The following is a 14,845-nucleotide window of genomic DNA, read 5'->3' on the forward strand; positions in this document are numbered from 1 at the left end:
ACTCTGTAGATTGTAAAGATGCATTCAGCATACCATCTAGTAAGTGACAAGGATCTCTAGCAGGGAAGCACTTCAGCTCAGGTATCAACCTTGACAGGTCATCATACAACTTTTTCATATATGTAGCTGTATTACTGCAAATACAAATAATATCACTCCAATCTTTGTTTAACTTGGTAGGAACGATTTTCAGCAGCATTCCAAGTGACACTGCATTCCATGTTTACCAACGTCTGGTGTCATGTTTTCACCATGATCTCAGATGCTAGGTGACAACATTCTTTTCAGAGATATATCTGTCACTACACCTTGCATTGAATGTTTAAAGCCTCGGGTGTTTGACTCACTAGAAAAGGGGGCTGATGTATCAAAGGATTTCACCCAATCTCTGTCTGTGGGTAAATGTGATGGTGCATATTGAAAAAGATTCTTATGAAACCAGCCATTTTACCTATCAGCGAAATCAAATGTAGCCAAAATTACAAATATCATTTTTATATTTCCTGATTCTCTATAGTTTATAAAATAACTAAATAAGACCTAAAACACTGCATCTTTAGACCAAAGACCACAAACTGAAATAAAGCTGAAGGAAGAAGAGACAATATTTTAGTGACATCCCTAAACAACAAAACTCAAGCAGAATAATGTTAGCCTAGTCTTTCTTTCTCCTGCTTGTATAACAAAGTTACATTGTATTGGCCCCCTTAGGAAGAAATAGAAATTACTCTTTCACTCATCTTTTCCTTTCTTTGAATGGCACTTAGTTTGTGGATGTGAAGGTGGATTTTCAGTGTTTATACGTTGGCTTTTTTCCTTTCAGTGGGGTTTTATCAGTTATTATAGGTTTAAATGTAAAACCAGATAGCCAACTTATATAATTTCTCAGATCCTTACTATGGTTTGGGATATATGTACAGCACTGTTTGAACCCTCATCATTTTACAGACTCCGCCCTCTTTTGCTAATAACACGTCTAAACAAGAGAGTTTTGCATCACCACTGCTCTTATTGAAACCATCTCTCCATCTATGAGTAACAGTAACTGAGCTGTATTGACAGTTGATAACAGCCTAATCTTGATATCATTCAAGACCTCTCCCAAACTAGGTATCATTGTTCTAAACACATCTCCTACAATCTCTCCTACACTGGTACCACGTTTCTCTCTGTGCAGCGACTTGCCTTCCAAACTTTTCAAATCCTCTATGTGGTACATCTTAGGAAACACAAAAGCCACGTAACAAGTGCCATACCAATTATTCGGCAATCTGACATATGCATTTTTAGCACACACAAAATACACATTCAGCACCACTTGCATTGTATCCTGCAAGAGCTTCTTTGAAGATGCATCAATCAGAAATGTGTGTTCGCATGCACTCTGTCCTACAAAGATGGTATCATAATATGTATGTACTTGTTGAATGCAAAGCTTTCCTCGCTGTTCCTAATCCAGAGCTATTGGACCATAACTTTCTTTAGCCTTCTGAGCCAACTCTTCCTTCGTCTATTTCAAAACCCCCACCCTCCTATCAAGTTCGACTGTTAGTCCTCTATGCATAACTGTCGCATAATTCCGTATCGAAGAGACCACACTCCCATGCATAGTGTTGCACCCGCTCTGCTCACTACTGTCCCCATCTTGCTCCCATAATAAGCATCCAACACAGCAGGAACCCGATGATTTGCACTCTGCACAAGACATGCATTTAGCGGGCACATATTCTTGCCACACATAGGACAGGCACACTAGTTAGGTGGTATTGAGTTTGGTATTTTTCTTTCTTACAGGCTATGGTTTAGACACAGCTTTGTAACAAAACATCTGTTGTTAATTTTTGGAGTGTAATAATGCTGCCACTGATGGGTAACACTGTGGAGTATGGTGATTCGTTCCCCCACACCCAGTGGACACACTAATACAAAAAGAGATGTATGGTATCCTATGCTCTACCATGACGTATTTACAGCTGTATGTTATGTTGTGCATAAAATGAATAAAGATTATTTTTAAAAAAAGACTGTTAGTCCTCTATGTCTATCTTCTTCCTGGTCTACAAACTTCTTTTCTATCTCAGTTAATGCACTTGTTAAGTTATGCACATGTGCATAAGCTGTGTTTAGTGTGGCAGTAGGTACAAAATACTTTCCCATTCTCTCTTCGTGCTTGTAATAGTCATATTTGAGTCAGATGCTTATAGACTGGAATTTCTGAAAGCACCAAATCATCATTCAAGAAATAGTACTCGTAATGACCTCTTCCAGAAAGCATGCTAAGAAGCAAACTACAACTAATGCCGTACGTCACAGTCAGGTGATGATACCTGATGCCGTCCTCAACTGAGACAGGCGATAACTTTGCATAAGCATTCAATGTATAATCCCCTTTGGACAAATCTACATGCAATAAGAGACTAGTCTGTTCTATCAAAGCATTGTAAGCTCCAAATGTACCCTCTTTTGTGCTAGAAGTGGTAGGTGTGGATGTTTCATGTACTCCCACTCCCTTAACCTCAGCTACTTGTGAACTTATAATGGACATAATAATGACTACAGCTATTACTATGATAGCTCCCACAATAAGTGTACCTATTATACATTTGTGCCTATGGTTCGAATTTCCAGACTCCATTTTCAATTGAGTTTGGTTTGTGGCTGTAAGAGGATCAATCCAAAGTCTCTTTCTCTGCCTCCCACTGTTGCACAATAAAGTTTGTAAACACTTTTCTTGAAATCATTGAAGCAGTTTTCAGTTCATGGCACAAATTTTATACTGCTTGGAAGACTTCCTTAGGCCTCTTTCTTCTTCTAAGGATAAATCCCTATTTTTATTCTTCTTCCACTTGGGCCTAGGTTATCTTTTTTTTATCAAAAGGATTTTTCTTTACAGTTCAAAGTTCAATTTAAATCTCTTATGAGATCAGAGCCAACTTCTTCAATGACACGCAGCAAAAGTTCAATGTGAAATGCTGCAATCTCCTGAGATAATGACTGATTCGCAAAGATTGGAAATGTGAGATCTTTATAAAATCAAGCTCTGTAAGCCACTCAGTCTTGGTGGACATGGTACTTTCAATGTCAGAACTCCATTAGCCTCTACTCCAGGTACTAGCACCTCTATTTAAATTATCGGCATTGAGTTCCCCGACCTCAATCTCCCTGGCATTTGTAACAAGGTAAATCCACTCCGGTGAGGCGTATCTCTGACACGGTACTCTGACTCTCCTTGACCTCCTCACACTCCCCTCAGCTTGTTCTGTCTCACTTTGATTTGATTCAGAGGATTCAGTTATGGGAGCAAGGTCTCTTTCTGGAGCCAGGCCTCAGATTCTCCCTTTTCTGTCTCACAGGCCATGATACTCTTGTGACTTCCATTTTCTTTTGCAACACCCGACCACTTTCCACTCAAGCCTCTTCAGCTGAGTCAGACTCTCTACCACTCGCAACGTTACCGTCTCCCTCATAGTCTTTACCTGGGCCTTGTGTAGCGTGATCCCCCTCAGCTCGACCTGGTGGGTATCCAGCCTCTTCAGGAACCCCCACAACTTGGTTTGCCCTCTACGGTGGTCTTGCAACCACAGCTGGAGTCACTTCAGGGAGAGGAGCTGTTTCTTCCAAGGGTCCTGAATCGAAACCTTGGCAGTGAACTCCACTCCGCTCATGGAGTTTGCGGAGTTTTCAGCACTCCGTGTTACGCGGAGCTCACAGAGTTTTTTTCCTTGCCCGCATTCGTCAACGTCAAGTTGGCGAGCGCGAGCAAGGGAAATCCATCTACCGGTGAGATTTTTCCTCATTCGAGATCGTCAACATCAAGTTAGCGAGCGTGAGCATGGAAAATAAACCATCCGGTGAGATTTCTCAACGCAGGGGGGTCAGGGTTCTCATTACGAGTGGTCGCGTATGCTTGCGACAGCTCGCGTTGTGAAACTGCCCGTTCACGTTGAGAAAGCTCCCGCTCAAGTAAAAATCTACTCGAGCGGCAGAAAGGAAAGCAGCGCCCGCTTGTGCTGTGCAAAGTGTCGTTCGTGATGATTGCACAGTGCGGACAAGCATCCGGCACTGAAAATCACCGCGAACAGCATTTTTCTATCATACTCTGCCGCTTGCGGTGCTCCGCATAGCGCTGCAGAGTTTTTTTCCCACTTTGCGGAGTTTCGCTTAGCACAACTCTGCAAACTCTGCACAGGGTTACCTGAAACTCAGCAGGTGTGGGAGGCATGTATCCAGTTTGGCAAACCTCCAAACTTCACAGGATTGTTCGTCACCAAAATCACCTGGTATGTACCTCACCAACGTGCATTAAAACAGTTCTTCCTCACATGTTTTCGGACCAGGACCCAGTACTCCAGGCCAAGGTCATGAAAGAGGTCTTTCGAGGTCAGTGCAGTTGCAGCTTCAACCTGGTGAGACACATAACAAACCACATCAGCCAATCCTTTGCAGTACTCTAGAACCAAATCATCAGCAATGGTAATTAAACCTGTGGATGGCACTGCAGGCAGGCGCATGGCCCTCCCCATGTAGATCACATGAGGGAATAGCCCAGTCTTCCTGCCTGGAATGCTGCACAAACTCATCAACACCAAAGACAATGCATCAGGCCAGTTCAGAGATGTCAAAGAACACACTTTTACTATTCTCATCTTTAGAGTCTTATTTATCTCCTCCACCATTCCTTATGCTTCTGGCCTGTAGCAACAGTGCAGTCTCTGGTTGGCATTGAAGGCAGTGCACAACAGCTTCATGATCTCACTATGAAAGTGAGTTCCTCTATCCAAACCGAGGGATAAGCTCCCTTAGCAAGAACTTGGCTACTGTGAGGCGATCACACCATCTAGTTGGATATGCTTCCACCGACTGTGAAAAGATGCACACTGCAACCAGAATGTATCTCAAGCCATTGCACCTATGCATCTCTAAAAAATCTAGCTGTATTCAGTTGCAAGGACCTCCTGCCTTCTAGTTTGACTTAACGCAACTACACTTTTCTTTCCAGCATTCATCTTTGCTATATGACACACCAATGGCACACTGTAACAGCAATCACACGAAGCCTCGGGTTAAAACATGTTTGGCTGAACACTTGCACCATTGCATCTCTCCCAATATGAACTGCTTCATGAATCTGTCTCACCATAGGATTCAGTAAGCCATCTGAGAACACTGCTCTACCATCAGTTGAAACCCAACTGCCATCTTTCTTCTTTTCACAAACTGCTCTGATCCAACCAGCCTGTTCTTGATCTGACGCTTCTCGCTGCAGACACCTGACCTCATCCCAGGTATCTGCGATAGTTAGCATCATAATGAGCTTGGTTCTTTCTGTGCTCTTGCCTGAATATTCCCCATTGAAAATCCATGCATGAGTTACACAAAAACGGGCAACTTCGCCCGCGTACCTGATTCACACAGTCACAAAATCTTCCCATGAGCAGCGCACTTCACGACTGCCACTTCTGTGGGTCGCTGCAGGCTTCCAACAGTTGTCTCACATATTCCCCATTCCTAATGGAAGATCCTGATGATGTTAAGAACCCCCATAGCTGTCTGAAAGTCATGAACTATCCCAAAACCGTACTGGCTATTGGTATAGATGGTGACTCGTATTTGATCAGAAACAAGACATGCACGGGTCAAGGCAATGATTTCAGCTACTTATGCAAAGTATACTCCTTGTAAACAAGCAGCTTCCACAACTCCAGAAATGGTACATCGAGCATAAGCTATTCTTAGGTAACCATCAACATAAATAACTTGATCAGAATCAAGCAGTGGTTCATCAACGATGTTGGGTCTCGGTTTGGTGCAAAGTTCAGTCAAATCCGGACAGTCATGTCCTCACAATCTTCCCCATCAACATTTGGAATGGGTATCAAGGTAGCAGGATTCAATACAGAATACCACTTCAGAGTAAAGTTTTCAGCTGCCAATAAGATTTGTTCATATCTGGGTAACCTATTATTCCTCAAATGCAGTTTTTTGTTTCTTGTCATCAGGAGCTCAACTGAATGTGGAACATAAACAGTAAGAGGATGACACATCACAATACTTTCACACGTTTCAATGCTGACACCTGTTGCAGCAACAGATATGAGACATCCGGGCAACACTGAAGCTACAGGATCTAATTTAGCTGAGAAGTAGGCCACTGTTCTATGGACAACCCCATGGGTCTGGGTGAGTACAGATTGAGCAAAGTAGCAAAAACGCTTTCTTGTAATCAGGCATTCCCAGAACTGGAGCGCAACAAAGGCATTCTCGCCTTCAATTAGAAATTTGGGATCCATTGTCGGCAGTATCCAACCATTCCCAAAAACATCCTGACTTCCTTTTGTGTGGTAGGTGCATTAATTTTCATGAGCACCTCAATGCGGTCTGGTGACACCTTTCTCTTGACTTTTCCAATGCGATGGCCTAAGTATTGAACCTCTGGCAAGCAGTACTGAAGCTTGCTCGTTGATAATTTGTCAATTTTCAGCCAAATGGTTCAATAAGGCATTTTTGCCATCCCCACAAGCCTCTTCTGTCTCCGATGCAATCAAGAGATCATCAATGTACTGCATGAGCACTGAATTCTGTGGCAGCACTAAGATGTCAACATTCTTTTTCAGAATTTGGCTAAAGATAGATGGACTTTCAGTATACCCTTGTGGGATGCACCACCACATTAAAACATGATTCTCCAGCCGGAAAGCAAATACAAATTGGCTTTCATCATGCAATGGAATGTAGAAGAACGCTTGGCATAAATCGATCACAGTAAACCATTCAGCCTCACAAGGAATCTGAAACAGAATCACAGATGTTATGTTATGCTAAACAGGGATTTATAGAGCGCTCAGCTACTCGACAGAGTGTCCCGGCGCTATGACAGTAAAGACAGAGGCAAAGGCTGTCAACCAGACAATTGAACTTAGAGGAAGCGGATTAGATTAGCTGTTGAAACATCCAGGTTTTTAATTGTTTTCTAAACTCCAAAAGGGAGGTAGTCTGTCTCAGGGGGAGAGGCAGAGTATTCCAAGCATGGGCTACTTGTACCTGGAAAGACCGTCCTCCACAACGTGCTCTACAGAACCTTGGCGCCGAGATCAAATGTTGATGGGCTGATCTAAGCGATCTGCGCAGGATGTAATAAAGAACTCTTTTACGCAAGTAATGAGCCCCTAACCCATGCAAAGCTTTAAAAGCAAGGGTTAGTGCTTTGAAAAGAATCCTGCACCGAACCGGGAGCCAGTGTAATTTCTTCAAATGGGACGAAATCCGTTCTCTGGCTCCTAACTTCAGGACCTCTCTGGCCGCAGAGTTCTGCACAACCTGAAGTCTGCTCAATAAGCCCTCCGGTATGCCAAGATACAGGACATTAACATAATCCAATCTAGAGGTGATGAGGGCCTGCACAACCACCTTTCTATGTGTCATTGGCAGGAGATAGAGAAATTTCCTGATCATTTTTAATAAACCAAAACAAGTACCAGTCACAGTCTGGACTTGTGTTTTTATTGATAACATATCGTCCATTTTCAACCCCAGATTTGTAACCATGTTAACAGCCGTCTGGGGTGGCGACATTTCGTCAGGCCACCAATGTTTCCAAATGTCCGACAGAGGGGAGCCGAAGAAAATGGTCTCAGATTTCTCCGGATTGCATTTGAGTTGGTGGGATTGAAACCAGAGGAACATTTCAGCCAGGCAGGCTCTAATCTTCTGACCATTAAAGTCTTCACCCTTCCCAAAAGTGAACAACAACTGAGTGTCGTCCGCATAGGATTTAATATTTGCTTCTCCTGCCTCCGCTAATTTTGCAAGGGGGGACAGATGGATTCAACACCACGGGACAACATAGAATCAAAATCGCATACATTTTATTCAAATCTTAAAGTATACAATATTTGCTGCTCTGCTTCTGTAACCCCATTATAGGTGAATTACATATACTTCCCAGTATCTCTGAGTCAGGTTGTATTGGGGTGTTCTTGGAAATTCCGCATTTGGCTTGACCTGTATTTGAACTGGCTCAACTCCTTGAATCAATCCTATCTCTTCCCATGTGAAGTCCCACACCACGGTACAGTGTCTCTCAAATCCAATGGCATGTCCTCCTCTATTAATGCTGGGCACATGTCTACAAAATGGTTCTGGTTCGCCAATTTGAATGCAATGTCATCTTCATTAGTCTGTAGTTCTACTCCCTTGGGTGTACAATAGATGGTACAATTCAGCTTGCATAAAAGATCACGTCCCAGCAAACAGACTAGACTTGAATTGCACACCACAAAGTGGTGTCAATCCAGAAAAGCTCCTATTTTCACAAATATTTCTTCTGTCAATGGGTTTGTCATTATCTTATTGGCAACTCCTACAACTTGGATCAATTGACCCGGGAGGGGTAGGCTTGGGACTACTGCAGATCTCACAGTAGAATGGGTAGCACCAGTGTAAATCAAGAATGTGATGGGATGACCACCTACAACTGCCTCCACATAAGGTCCACTTTGTTCTACCTCTAAGACTGCTCCAAGGGTACAGTCTTCCTCCCCCCTCAGGCACGTCATTGTGACAGGTCCTGATTGAATGCGTCTTGAGTTTCTATGAAAAGCATTTGGTGGAACACTTGATTGTTCTGCAGAACTTTCAGAGGTTGGGGCACTTGCACTAGCTAATTCTGACCTACCCCATTGTTAGATCTGGGCCTTGTCACAGTATTTATTACATCAGGCACCTGTACAAGCTCTCCTTCTTGCAACTGATTTGCTGGATATGATCAACACTTGCACTTCAAATGCCCGATTTTGTGACAATAATGACATGTAGTCCTTTTCTTTAGCGTGGCAATGTCTATACCCGTTTTGGGATCCGTAGTAACACCTTTCCCTTTTCCCAGTCCAGCAATTTTCAGAACATTTTGAACCCCTCCTTGGTTGTTTCCCTGATTTAGACCTATGGTTCCCCCATTTGTCTGCACCAGATCTACTCTGTTTGCATTCCTCATCTGGGCCAACATCAACTTGTCCTTTATCCTCCTGTGCTTGGAATCCACCTCATCACTGCAATATCTGGCATACAGTAGGATTTCTTCCACAGACGTGTTTTGCCAGCAGATTAAATGTTGTTGAATTATAACACTAATTTCCGGTCTCAGTCCCAGTACAAATCTGGAAACAAACTGTCCCATGTCCTTCAAATCAAGAGTGTCTAACCTACAATATTGCTTGAAGGCTTGCAAGAGCCGTTCACAGTAAGCATGTACTGATTCCTTGGGTTCCTGTGTCGTCCGATCTATTTTAACCCAATCAATATCTTGTAGGGCTATTTAGGACTGCAACCACTTAATTACTTGTTCAAACCTTTTCATAACCAACGGGGAAGGACCGTGAGTTATAGGATCTATGTCTGGTTCAGCAGAAGGCTAGTCAATAGCGATTTTATAGGTGGACCATAAATAACTAGGAACTACAATGTCAAACAATGTATTCAAATCAATCCACAACACCTTTGAAACCTTTACAAAGCGATCAACTTGCTTGTACCATTCAGCACGTTTCTCCCTCCGCCAGAGAAAGTAACTTGTGAATGCTGCTAAATCACCCATGCTTCAAGGTACCTGCACATACCCTCCAATAGGCACCTCTCGCAATGGGTACGCCTCAACTCCTGGTGTTCCCCATCCTGGATGTTTCGTTTCTCCCGTCACCTTCCTAACACTCTTTTTCTTTGACCATCTTTCCTCCCACTTGTCGGGCATGCTACCTATGATCAGCTCTCAGATGGGTATTTGAAAGCCTGTTACCCTTTTCTCTTCCAGTTCCTGATTACTGTAATTTAACCTATGGTTTCCCTTTAACTTTTTGTGGGGACAGTTCTACATCACATTTGTGGGACAATTCTGTCAATTTTTCATGTTCTCGTCTCGCTTTACGGGTGACATCCATCGCCACACACAACAGCTCACCCTGCTCATAAATCTCTATCCTCTCCAAAGGCAAATTCCCACCAATTATTTCTTCCACCTCATCAGTCTTCAACCTCACTACATCCAATAGTTTTGCCTTTACCCCAGCCTTGATCATGCCCTAACTCGACATGCTATTCTGTCCTTCTCTATCACTGCTCCGATTCCTTTGCCAATTCTCTAAATGTGTGGTCTCTACGGTATGCTGATTTCCAGAGGTTCCCTGACCTGTGCCTACTTTTGCTATCCTTCCCATAGGCTCCCTAACTGGAGCTTTCCACATTCTCAAATCTGTATTTGAGTTTGCTAAGGACACAGATTGTATGGTACTACACCCAACACGTACTCTCAAAGGATCTGCAGTTGCTGGCAACGGGGTACTAAATTCTACTGGCACCAGAAATGGATTGTTCCCACTCATGGTCACATTTCTCCCTGAGATGACTCTTTTTTCTAACCCTGACTGTTGTTGATTAGCGTTTTCCACTAAGCTCGGGTAGTACACAGAGACTACAGGTGCAACAATGACCAGTACCGTAAGGGCTTCCGGCAACTGTAAAGCAGCATTTGCTCCACTTGACTCTGCATGTATCCCTGTTCCATCTACTCTTGTTGAAATCCTTCCCACTACCCCTGCACTAGGGCCTGTCTGTGCTGTTACCGCTCTTTCCATATTTGCTGCATTTGCCGGTTCTACCCTTTCATCAATGGTGTCTATAAGTTGTGCATCTCTTTGTGCATCCTGATATGTCTTCCATGCCTTTTTCATCTTCCCATGGAATCTCTCCCTGTTATTTGCATGTGCTGCACTTATCCACGCATCTAATTCTTCAAACTGTGTAGGTCTAGGTGGAGGCCGTAGACATCACTCCCCTCAACATATACAACACCTCCAATCGAAATAAACCATAACGTGGAAAAGCCAAATCTCCATCTCTTTGCATTGATTTTGTGTCAGTTTTGAAGCCAAACTATATTATGGAGTCCTACGTTTGTTGCTATTTAGTGTGCTGGAGTATCCTTGGGTGGTGCTTCCTTACCCACTCAAGTAACTACTCCCTGATCGCCCCTGAACAGATCTCATAACATTCTAAAGCATCACATGATTAAGTCAAAGTTTTAATTTCAATAAACAAGATTTTTTCAATCCCAACTTCTTGATGACTACCAGCCAATCCCAGCATGGCGCTACACCAACCAACGTACTGCAGCGCACCACACTCTGATGTCACCCTTTCCTACATGCAGCAGCTTACCCTCCTTTACAATTTCTCCGTTCGCGTTCACTCATACAATCACAACAATCAATTGTCTGCCTTTCTAAAAGATCAATAGAATTCAATCACTCAAGAACATTCACACACAGCGACCCATAAACCGCGCTGCTCAACTGAATCATTATAGTCCACCTTGTACACAAGGCTACTATGCGATTCTCTCGCATCCCATCCACACAAACTTCTCTGTCTTAGGTGGAATTGCCGATGACGTCTCTCGACAACTCCACAAACCTGCATTCAGACAATCACAACAACGTGGTGTCTTCTACACCATTCAATATATCCTGGGATCCTAGGTCACTTCGGGACCTGAAACTAAAATCTCAATCCTTGGACCACGTCCGGCCTGAAACCACATTCATTCGACTTTCACACAAACTCCACCAGACATCATACAATCAACACACTCCTGCAATCTTACACACAACGCATTCCTATTGATACTCACCCCTCCGTTTGCCGCTGTTCTCACTGCACCATCGATCTCCGTCGGTCCCAGCCAGAGTCTGCTTTCTCCGCTCTCGATCATTGGGCTCTATTTTGGGGCTCTAGGGGTCTAGGTCTTTCCTAGATTTTTCTAGACTCTCCCCGCTTCATGTGAAAACCATCCTACTCTGCTACCAACTGAAGGATTGGGGTTCCACGTTCTAGATCTGCTCTGGAACCCCAGGTCGATGGCTTCTTTATCAGCATGAAAGCCTGGAGGGGAGAGAACCAGCTAGGAAGTAAATCATTGCAGTTCCAATGTACCATGACTCCAAAGAATCACGGAGTCCCAATCAGGTTTAGTTAGTTTATTACAAAGCAAAGAACAGTTGGACATACAGGCACCTCAAGTTAAGAGTGTAGAAATACATCGGAACTAATACAAAGCCAAATCTACAGATGAAGTTAAGGCGGTGTACTATTCACAGGATAATCAATTTGAGAACCAAGAGGCAAAATATGACAGCACAGATATCCAGGTTCCCCTTCATTGGCAGTTTGTGGGTATAAAGCATTAGTCTATCCCTACACTGTAACTAGCGTGACATCCCTACCTAGCTTTTCCCAAGGCAGTATCCTTTAAGGTGTCAGCGTGTGAAGTTTTCCTAAGGAGTCACTTCACGTGAGATGGGTCAAGTGGCATAAAGCTGCAGAGCTCGATCTAAAATGCTTTCTCTCTCAAGGCAGAAGTCCCCGAACACTTTCTTTAACTTTGATACATCAATACTATAGGTAGTATCCCAAGATGCATTGCAGCATCACACCATCCAGTCAAGCCACCTCCTCGTAGGTTATTTTCCATTAGGCAGTGATGCTCCCAGGTCTTGGTGAGATGACCTTGATTCCCAGGCTGACTCTGATGAGAAAGTACAACAGTTCTTCATTTTCAATATCAACATTCAATGTATCCTCTTCTCCCAAAGCCTAAATCATAAAAGAATGACATTATTCTAGCTAACAAAGATGAATTATCCACCTGCAACACAAACGTGAGAAAGAAAAAAACCAACATGCACATGAAATTAGCTATTAAATCTAATGCAAGAGCTTCCAGGGAAAAATACAATTCAGGCCTACAGAAATCGACCAACATAAGAAATGGCACAATGGGTTTATGAATTTTCACATATAAAATGAACAGTATTACAGAGTACATATTAATTAACACATTACATAAGCACATCAAATACGTGAATATTTGTCAGCAGCATGTATGAATTCTGTACGTTAGCGTTTTCAACTAAACACATTAATTGCAACGTTAATCTCTTCATGTTTACGTTAAAAATGTCCCTAATACAACACCTTTCACGGTATTACACTTCACATTCTAATGTCATAAGTAAAGGAGTATATGTGGGTGCAGACTACCCAAGATTATGATGCACCCCTATAAATAAAAGAGCAATATTTGCTCTACTTCACAGCTATATTGATCGATAGTTATGAGTTTCTCTGATTGTAAAAATAATTGTTTTAATAATTGGTGAAGGGGAAGGGACTGCTCACTTTGACGTTGTTTTTCTTTGTTCACAAGACCCTTCATGTCCCCCTACCTGTTAGTAGCAGTTAGTCTTCTGAGAGAGGCCTTCAGACAATAGAAAAGACTGAAAAATGGGGCATTTTACCAGATACTTCAGCAACCATGTCCAAACACATTAATGAAAGCGAACTTTTAGCTAACTCCCTCTTTATGAGAACATTGGAATGTTGGGAGCCCTATTGAAAACAATGGAGTACTCCAGGCTTCTAAAGGCCAGTAGAAGCCAGGAACTCCAGGATTAAAATGTTGTCCTTCACAGCTATTGCTGTGAACAAAGGCCTTTGTTTTATTTGTTCAAACATTCTGCCCTGTAGTGGCGGAATGTTCTACTAGCCTTATAGCCCTCCTTAGCTAGTCTATACTGACTCTAAAGTCCTGCTTCCTTGTTAAAGGCCCTTGCCATCGGCTCTGGCCTTTAACGCTGGATCAAAAGACACACAATTGATGGACGGAATGCAGAACAAATCAAAACATTCACCCCCAGTCAAGAGATCTGGATTAAATCCATTATTCTTTTGCTCACCATGCCACCTCAGTTTAGACCTGGCCATCTGCAAATCAGTCTTGACCCTGTGTCTCATGGGAATAGTCCAGCCCGAACTGCCAAGCCAGGTCCTCACTGGACCGGAAACAAGCATCCTAGGACCGGTTTCGGGGTTTCACCCCTCTTCAGCCAGGTTAGCTTAATTCCAGTGGCACAGTGAGCCCAGGACCCATGCCTGGGCATACCTGGTGCACTTAGGCTGAGAAAGCAAAAGACACATGAAAAGTTTAATAAACCACATTAATACGTTATCCTTGTATAACTGAGGAGGTTTATTATAAACACCTTATCCATCGGCAAGTAGAGAGCAACTGACTCCAAGAATCTCACATCACCAAGGTTCTACATTCCATATGACAAATACAGGGAAGAGAGACGTATGTAAACACCACACATCTCCTTTCTTTTAACACAAGAGAATACCTTACAGTCCATAAGACATAAAGCAACATCTGTAAATATTATATACTGAATTAACAGAAAGAGAAAAATCTAACAATAAATTTGCAACACATATTTACTTTACATAGTCCTTCAGATAAGAAGGTTGATTTTTCTTTCGAATACTATATCTCAAATAAGAATTATTAGGTTCAGTTGAATTAGAAACCATCTTATGCTCACAATTATTTTTTGAAGAACTATCTTTAAGAATAGAAACTCGATTCAAATTCCAAATTTTGCCATTTTCCAATTTCACAGAATTCTTAAAACATTTTATAACTCGCATAGGAGCAGAATAATGAGACCAGGATGTTGGTCCTACAGGAGCTTTCACTCTCACAATATCACCTATGTTGACAGAAATTTCTTTAACCCTTTTCCTTTCATCAAAATTTAATTTATTTTTCAATTGTAATTTTTCCTCTCTTTGTCTCCATGCACCTATGCTATTATCTTTAACACCTTTCCCCCAAGTCATCCAACCTGGGCATAAACTTGTATTCAGTGTTCTTGCCTTAAACAACTCAAAAGGTGTCTTCCCTGTGGACATGTGAGGAGTGTATCGATGAGCCAAAATACATTTTTGTAATTCTTCC

This window comes from Triturus cristatus, chromosome 8 (assembly GCF_964204655.1).
Source record: "Triturus cristatus chromosome 8, aTriCri1.1, whole genome shotgun sequence".
Classification (NCBI taxonomy): Eukaryota; Metazoa; Chordata; class Amphibia; order Caudata; family Salamandridae; genus Triturus; species Triturus cristatus.